Source organism: Dendroctonus ponderosae, unplaced genomic scaffold (genome assembly GCF_020466585.1).
Source record: "Dendroctonus ponderosae isolate FM_Combo_2020 unplaced genomic scaffold, Dpon_F_20191213v2 Dpon_F_20191213_1, whole genome shotgun sequence".
Taxonomy (NCBI): Eukaryota; Metazoa; Arthropoda; class Insecta; order Coleoptera; family Curculionidae; genus Dendroctonus; species Dendroctonus ponderosae.
Window position 1 is genome coordinate 9,750,684 of NW_026017110.1, and position 7,860 is coordinate 9,758,543.

Consider the following 7,860-nt stretch of genomic DNA (forward strand, 5'->3'; position numbering starts at 1 on the left):
ATTTCCCCTGAACTAATCGCATATCCGCAAATTCGTGAAAGGAAATTCAAAGTAAGTCACAGTTTGACAAATTATTGTTATTATTGACAAGGGCTGTCCACCCGTAACTATCTGTTAATGACAGAAAACAACATTGCCGCTGTGATTTTTCATCAAAAAATTGTAGAAAAGAACTTTTTTGACATCAAAAATTTTCGTAATTTGAAGCAGAGATCGTTATTTTTCTTTTTGAATGCTTAAGTATTCCAATATGCTACCAATTAAACATGGAACAATTTCTAAAAAACGCTTAATAACAATGTTGAAATTTGATCTTCAACTGTTAAAATCTTATAGAAATTTKTGAAAAATTTTTTTAAAATATTTTTCTCGTACTCCCCAAGTGAGCCTCTATCACCCCTTAAAAGGAATGACGCCAATTTTGAATCACCCTGTATTACCTGTTTTGTTAAAACTATTGGAAAAGACAATGTAAATACAGCTGTACTTATGTATACAATAACAAGATAATTCCAGATAAAGTCTGGTTTTAGGAGGGGTTATAGTTGTGCTGCCGCTGTTTGTGACCTTACTGACGATATGGCTGCTGCCTTGGACAAGGATGAGGCTACAGCGCTTGTTTTGCTTGATTACTCTAAAGGCTTTGATATGTTGCATCATGGTATTTTGATATCTATATTGCAGTATTATGGATGTGATGGTTCGGCATCTGCGTTGATTTTGTCTTTTCTCAGTGGTAGGAAGCAGCGCGTGGTTGTGTATTGTGATTGTTCATCATTTCTTGAGGTCTGGGGTACCTCAGGGGAGCAGCCTTGACCGTCTTCTGTACATCATTTTTACCTCTAACTTTATGAGTTCACTTCGGTTTTGTCAGTATCATATGTATTTACGCTGATGATATTGAGTTGTACTTGTCGTTTGCGCCGAGTAACGCAGCTATGGCTTGCCAACAAATAAACAATAATTTAACTAAAATATAGGCAAGGTCTGAGAAGTATTCATTAAAGATTAATCCAGATAAAACTGTGGCGCTTATCTGGCAGTACTCGCCATAGAGACTTTAGCTTGTCTGAAATGAAATTGAATATGAATGAGGTTGATATTCCCTTTAAGGAATTCATCAGAAATCTGGGTCTACTCATGGATTCACAACTTAATTTGTTGAACAGGTGTCTCTCTGCTTGAGGAAGGGGTTTTCAGTGCTAAAAATCTTTATTCGCTCACAGACACATCCTTTCCAGGGAGGTAAAGAGGCTGCTTTGTGATAGTGTGATCTTGTCACATTTCAGCTTCGCCGACTCGGTTCATGGTTCTTTTTGATCATTACAGCCGAGGAAGGATACAAAAATACAAAATTCTTGTTTGCGATTTATTTTTGGAATTAGACGTAGGCATGGCGTGACTTATAAACTGCGGGAGCTGCGATGGTTGAATATATCTAATCAACGGACAGCTCACACGATCTATTTCTTTTATAAAATCATAAAATTCAAATCTCCTCTTTACCTGTATGACGAACTAACTTTCCGAACTGATGTGCATAATTTGAACATTAGAAGACGAAATTTACTCACCATACCGACACACAGAAAACAGCTGTTTTTAAAGAAGCAAGAAATGTTTCTCATACAATAGAGCATCAACTATCAATAAGTTTCCCATTACCGATTTCTCTAAGTCAGTGTTTTGACTCAAGAAGTAAGTCATGCTCGCCCTGCAGAGTGGTATTTATGGCCAAAAATAAAAACCTTCTATTATACTTACTCGTCTGAACTTCAGGAGCCATATTCAAAAAATCATAACCAGAGCAGACAGAGGATGCAACAATAAGAGCAGTTGCCATAATTTGGTGGCGAGCAGATCCTGCCACAATACTTATTCTACAAATCGACTGTAAGATCACATTTTGAATATGGAAGCACTTTCTTGTCTCGCAACAAGAAAACTATTAAAAATAGACAAAATACAATTTCAGGCACATACATTTTCCCTTAAGGCAGTGTGCCTTAAAATAACGCACATTCAGCGAAAAAAAAGCGAGTCCATAGAATCATGCTAGAAAATATTTACAAACTTTGATAAGTTTTCTAGCATGATTCTATGAATTATCCGCATTTTTTTCGCTGAATGTGTTTTATTTTGAAATTTGAAAATTGAAAAGAACGCAAAAATCCGCCAGACATAAAGTACATGAGCACACTGATGTAGAAATTAACTTGGATTCTCGGATATAAAAGCTCCCGCTAGACGTGAGTGCCGACAACCACATCTTGTTGTCTGAAAGTTCAGAATAACCAATTTATCTAAGTCGGATCTATCTAAAATATACTCAGGAATCGGGAGGCTAGAGGATTAAACCACCCCTGATCGCAGCTATGGAAATGATTAGGGAGATAGTTCCACACATTCCAAAATTGGCCAATTTACCATGTTATATGTTTAGCATGGATAAACAGACATATCCCCTCTCGCTCCTCCAATAAGACAGATTTGCACAGCAGATCTGGATGCTTTATATGCTACATTGAAAATGATTGAAGAGCAATATAATGACAAAGCAGTGATATTTAGCGACCCCAGGAGTGCCATTGAACAACATCTATTGCCGCATCTGTTAATCAGACAAACGCTGATTGAGAGTTTAGGGGGGGAAATGTGATGACCGACTCGTGGTTAATGAGGGCAAATCAAATAACACACATGCTTCTTTTTGCGCTGAACGAAAGAAAATTTTAGCATCTAGAAGGGAGAAAATTTGAAAATAATGGAAAGGAATGACAGCTAAAAGCACCCCAATATATCTTCAATCAAAAGCACAATTTTATACTTACGTCACTAAACATGTGCAGTGCACTCGCGCTGCGGTTTCCAGATTTTCGTACTGGGCTGGCAGCTAGCCATCTATGATCTTATAGTGATAAATAAAGCAAATTTTTTTTGACCTAATATATTCATTCGCATTGGGTCCTATATGGCTTTCCCATGCAGTTTAATTGCTTGTTGTGAGTAAGTTTCGGGACGTATTCGTTTGGTGATTGTGGTTTCAGGTTGTTTTGTATCGGGTGATATACGACTGCAAACGTTTATTTTTTGGGGTGTAAAGTAGTATTTAAGAAACAACAAGCACAGTGGTCCAGCCAGCCCTTAAGCTGACCTGTGATAAGCACGGCAAGATTAAACCCTGTTTTTAACAGATGTATTACCGCTTACCCTTACTTTAATAAAAACTGATGATTTTCAACTTCTCCCATTGACTACATCATGTTTTTCGCAAAATAGAAATCAACTAAGGCATAAGATTTGTGAGAATTGATAATTGACTCCCCGAAAAAAATGCCAAGAGCTGATAGATACTGTTTCAATCCCAAACCGTACCAGATCCAGCAGAGTTCTGCGACATACAAGGGGCTCTACTAAAATAGCACTTTGTAGTTTCCATTTTTGCTAAAACTATTTAAACCGTGTGCCCAAATATGTTATTTTCCTTTGATCCTAACAAGAAATACTGTTTACTGTTCAATTTCTGCATTTTTTTTTATTTTAAAATTAAGCCTTAATAACGATTTAATCACGTTCGAGTTAATCCGTTATAACATTGCAACATAATTTACAAATAACATGTTAACATTAAACATAATTTACAATTTGGAAAACATTTCTTTTTTGTTTTGTTTATATATAAGCCATCTTCAGAACTCTAAGATTTGCTGTTTTCTCATGGCAGAAAAACATTAAATTCATGAGCCCTGAGGATAGCTTAAATATAGCCAAAATATTGGGTCAAGTAATTTTTTTTAAATGCCGCTATTTCTTGATTGATGAATACAAATATCTTTTGCCACTTAGTCTCACGGTCACCAACACCCTATAATAGTAATTATAATTCACAATGTATCTGATCGGCCATAAAAGTGTTTTAACAGTTGCAAAGTCTTGGCCATTAAGTACCACGAACTGTTTTGAGGATATATGACATGCAAGTAGTTTTTCAAGGTAAAATTTTAATTCTTCTTAAAATTTGGGATGTGAATTTCGCATATTGTTTAGGTGCGAGCTATGGTACACTGTAATTATTTGGGTTTTGTATTATTTCTTCAAAACCTCGGCCTCTTTCATGCGGATCGAACGTAATATAATTCGAGTTTTCTGCTGAACTGAGGCTCTTAATAAAATTGTAAAATCGTATTTAGTTTTATTGAAGTATTATTCTCATAGACTATTACTTATAAAATGTCGTCATTTTAAAACGAATTTTGTTACAATAATTAAAAAAATATTTTCTGTTCTTTTTCATCAGTTTCCTCTAACAGTATGAATACGTGTTTTTCGCCCTACAACAATTCTTTTATGTCTGAATAAAACCGAGTAAATGACATTGTATCTACATTGTATCTCCTTTGTATAAAAAATTTGTTACACAAAAAAATTGTTTTCTAATGTTGAAATGAATCATCATCAATTTGCTAGTTCTTTTGAACGGTACAGAGAATATGACATAATTTTCAAGGCTCTAATATCACTGCATAGTTGCACCAAGCAATCTAAATATGTTTGTTAGCAAAATCTGAAGACATGCGGCTTACAAAAGATATACGTTGTAGTAATTCGTGTTTTCAATATCCCAAAATTAAAATGCAATTAAAATGCAAATGACAATAAATGCAAACATACCTTCCGCGTGAAGGCAAAGCATCACACCACTAACTAAAGTAAACCCACTGAAAGGTACATACACATTGTAAATTATTGGTATGTATATGTATGTATGTATATCTATCAATCAACGCCATTCTATGGAAAAAGCGCCAAAAAGTGTTTCAAGTTTCTGATAGTACAATGTTAAATTGCTGGTTTGAAATAAAACTGTGTCTTGATAAATTAATTATAGCAATAAATTCTAAATGTAGCCTAATTTCTAAGTGAAAGAGAATTTATCTTTCCCATATGATCTTTCCATTTTGGCTTGTAGATTCATCTCAAAGAAAAATAATATTATATTGACTGACCGTCGCTTTAAATCAAATACGTAGTCCATTAAATAATGCATTCAAAGTTATTTCCTCACCCAGAAATATTCAATGTTGTTTCTTCAACCAGGAAACCGTAACAGCATTCTGTAAAACCCAAGCAAATATAATTTGATATTACAATAATTGTGGAAACAGTGCTTTTTAAGTTCAGGAAACACAAATAATGCACCCAGCCTTAGCAAACATTATAATAATAATGTCTGGTTTAAGACACTTGACATTGCAGAAAGCACATCTAATTGCCTTCAATATAGTTCAATTAGCTGTGCAAACTTTTCAGACGAGCAATTATCCTTGGATTTATGGGGATCAGATAATACATGAATTATTTTAGAAAAATGACGTGTAGGCACTCTCTTGGAATTTGGAACCAAATATAATGATGGATAAGATCACCCGATAAAAATAGCTCAGTAAAACTTCTAATTCGAAATTTAAGAATATTAATCCTTAGCATTATTTTCTACATAGTACAGGTAGCATTACATAATAGATTTAGATTAAGATACATCACTCCCTTAAAATATTTTTATTTATTTCGCAGAGTCGAGAACAAGCTGTAAATTTATTTCTTTCGATTTCAAGTTCTATTAGCAGCCAGAAATTTCAGTGAATTTTCCTAAGTACCTATATTTTGAAATCAGTGTGAAACACTTTCTATTTATCAGAGTATTTGCACGCATGGACTAAGTACACCCAGCGGGAAAATTAGCAAAGCCCCATTCATCCAAATGTTTAAAGCATATTTTTGTACACCCAGTTTCTGATATGTGTCTGTACTAACAATATTCTATCTAGGTATATTCGTATTTTTATTTTATATTTTTGACTTAAAGCTCAAAAACTGCAGGAGACATAAATAATACGTTTTGAAAAATTACTTTTAAAAACTAATCGAATCAATCCAAAATAATTATTAAGCATACAGTATCTGAAAATGTGAAACAAGCATTCGCGTTTTCCGTAGAAACGGTATCGTAGGATTTTCAGGTATTAGCTTTTCATTTTGCTGAATCCTGTGGGCCGATTACGTAACTATTCGAAATAGTGGCGTGAGATGCGGTTACTTTGGAACGCTTGTAACGACTCTTTACTTTCGGATCCAACACTCATGACTTAGGCGCCGCTATGTATATCGTCTTACGAAGGTATTGTATTTATATACTAGATACACGTAATGAAACCCATCACATGATGAACGCTAACAAAAGAATAGGTACGTGGAAAACCAGACCACTCTTTGCGGCCGGCAAACTCGATAATGCTATAAGAGAAATGAAGCGACATGCTGTTGATATCCCGGGAGTTAGCGAAAGTAAGCCAGGCAGCTGAATATGCGAAAAGCAGCGAGTCACATTCTACTACTCCGGAAATAATAATCAAGACCATCGGAAGTTTTATGATCACTGAACATGTTAAAAAGTTCGCAATGTTGCTGCTAATTTGGACAGAATTATACTTCTGCAAATTAATGCTACATCAATCAATCTTAACTTCATTGATAGACCAGATGCGGACTTTGAAAAAATCCATGAAGTAAGTGCTGAGCTCGGTGAAGTGTGATTAAATTGCCATTCTTATGGGAGACAATGCAATTGCAATGCAAAAATGGGAAAAAGAAATGTGGCTGATGTCGTGGGTGCACTGGGTGAGAAAAACGATCGGGACGAAATGCTAATCTAGTTTTGTAAACAAGAAAATTTGTTAATTAAAAACGCTTATTACAAATTACCTCCTAGATGTCTATATACATGGCGCTCCCCGCAGGATAATGCTTATCATATGGCGAGAACCAGATTGATTTCTGCCTAATTAAACACAGATAACAGGAGAACGTAACACTGGTGGCCACTTATCCGTAGATTGGCACTGATCATATAATAGCCAACTTCAAAAATCAACCTTAAACTTATAACACAAAGAAGAACCCTAAAAAAAATGACATCCAGAGGTTAAACTAACTATTTAACCATGAAAAGATGAGATTGGAACTTGAAAGACTCTGAAGTGAAGAAGACCATAGAAACAACGACGAACCAGAGGATATATCGATGACATCAAAGGAAATATACGGAATGCCTCTGAGATTATATTAGGACAACAAAAGCGAGCCAACGTCAGGCCCTGGATGACGGATGAAATTCTGGATTTAATGCAAGATGCGACGAAGGGCAAAAATCCAACAACAATCAGATACATACACTATACTTGACCGAAAGATGAAACAAAAATGCAGAAAGCCTCGAGAGCCGCGGGTGATCTCGGAGTGGGAGGGGGCTGAGAGATTGCGCGAATTGCACGACTCATAAAACTTCCATAAAGAAGTAAAGCAAATCATTGGCGCCCTTAGCAGATTTCCAATTCCGTCCCTAAGAAAACAAAATGGGGGACTTGTCTTGGATCCAGCGGAACTCTGTGATGAGTGGAAAGAGTACGGGGAGATAATATATGAAGATCAGCGTAGTTTGAGAAACATGAACACATCAGGATTATTAACAGGACCTACAATCCTACAAACCGAAGTACAACGAGCTATTAAGAACGTGAAAATAAAAAACCCACAGTCATGGTAATATGCATACTAAAATATTAAAAGACTTATAAGCCTTATGAGCCTTGCTCCTAAAGTCGTTCTGCGAGTTATCTAAACCCGAGTCTATACCAAATGTGAAGCACTGAGCGGAGAAAAAGGCTACATGAGGTTGGTATAGACTATGAAGACATCAGAATAATCCAGCAGCTATATTGGCAACAGATCGCAGAGGTGAAAGTTTATAATGAATTAACTACAGAGACATTCAATATATCCATTGTCCATATATAGAAAATA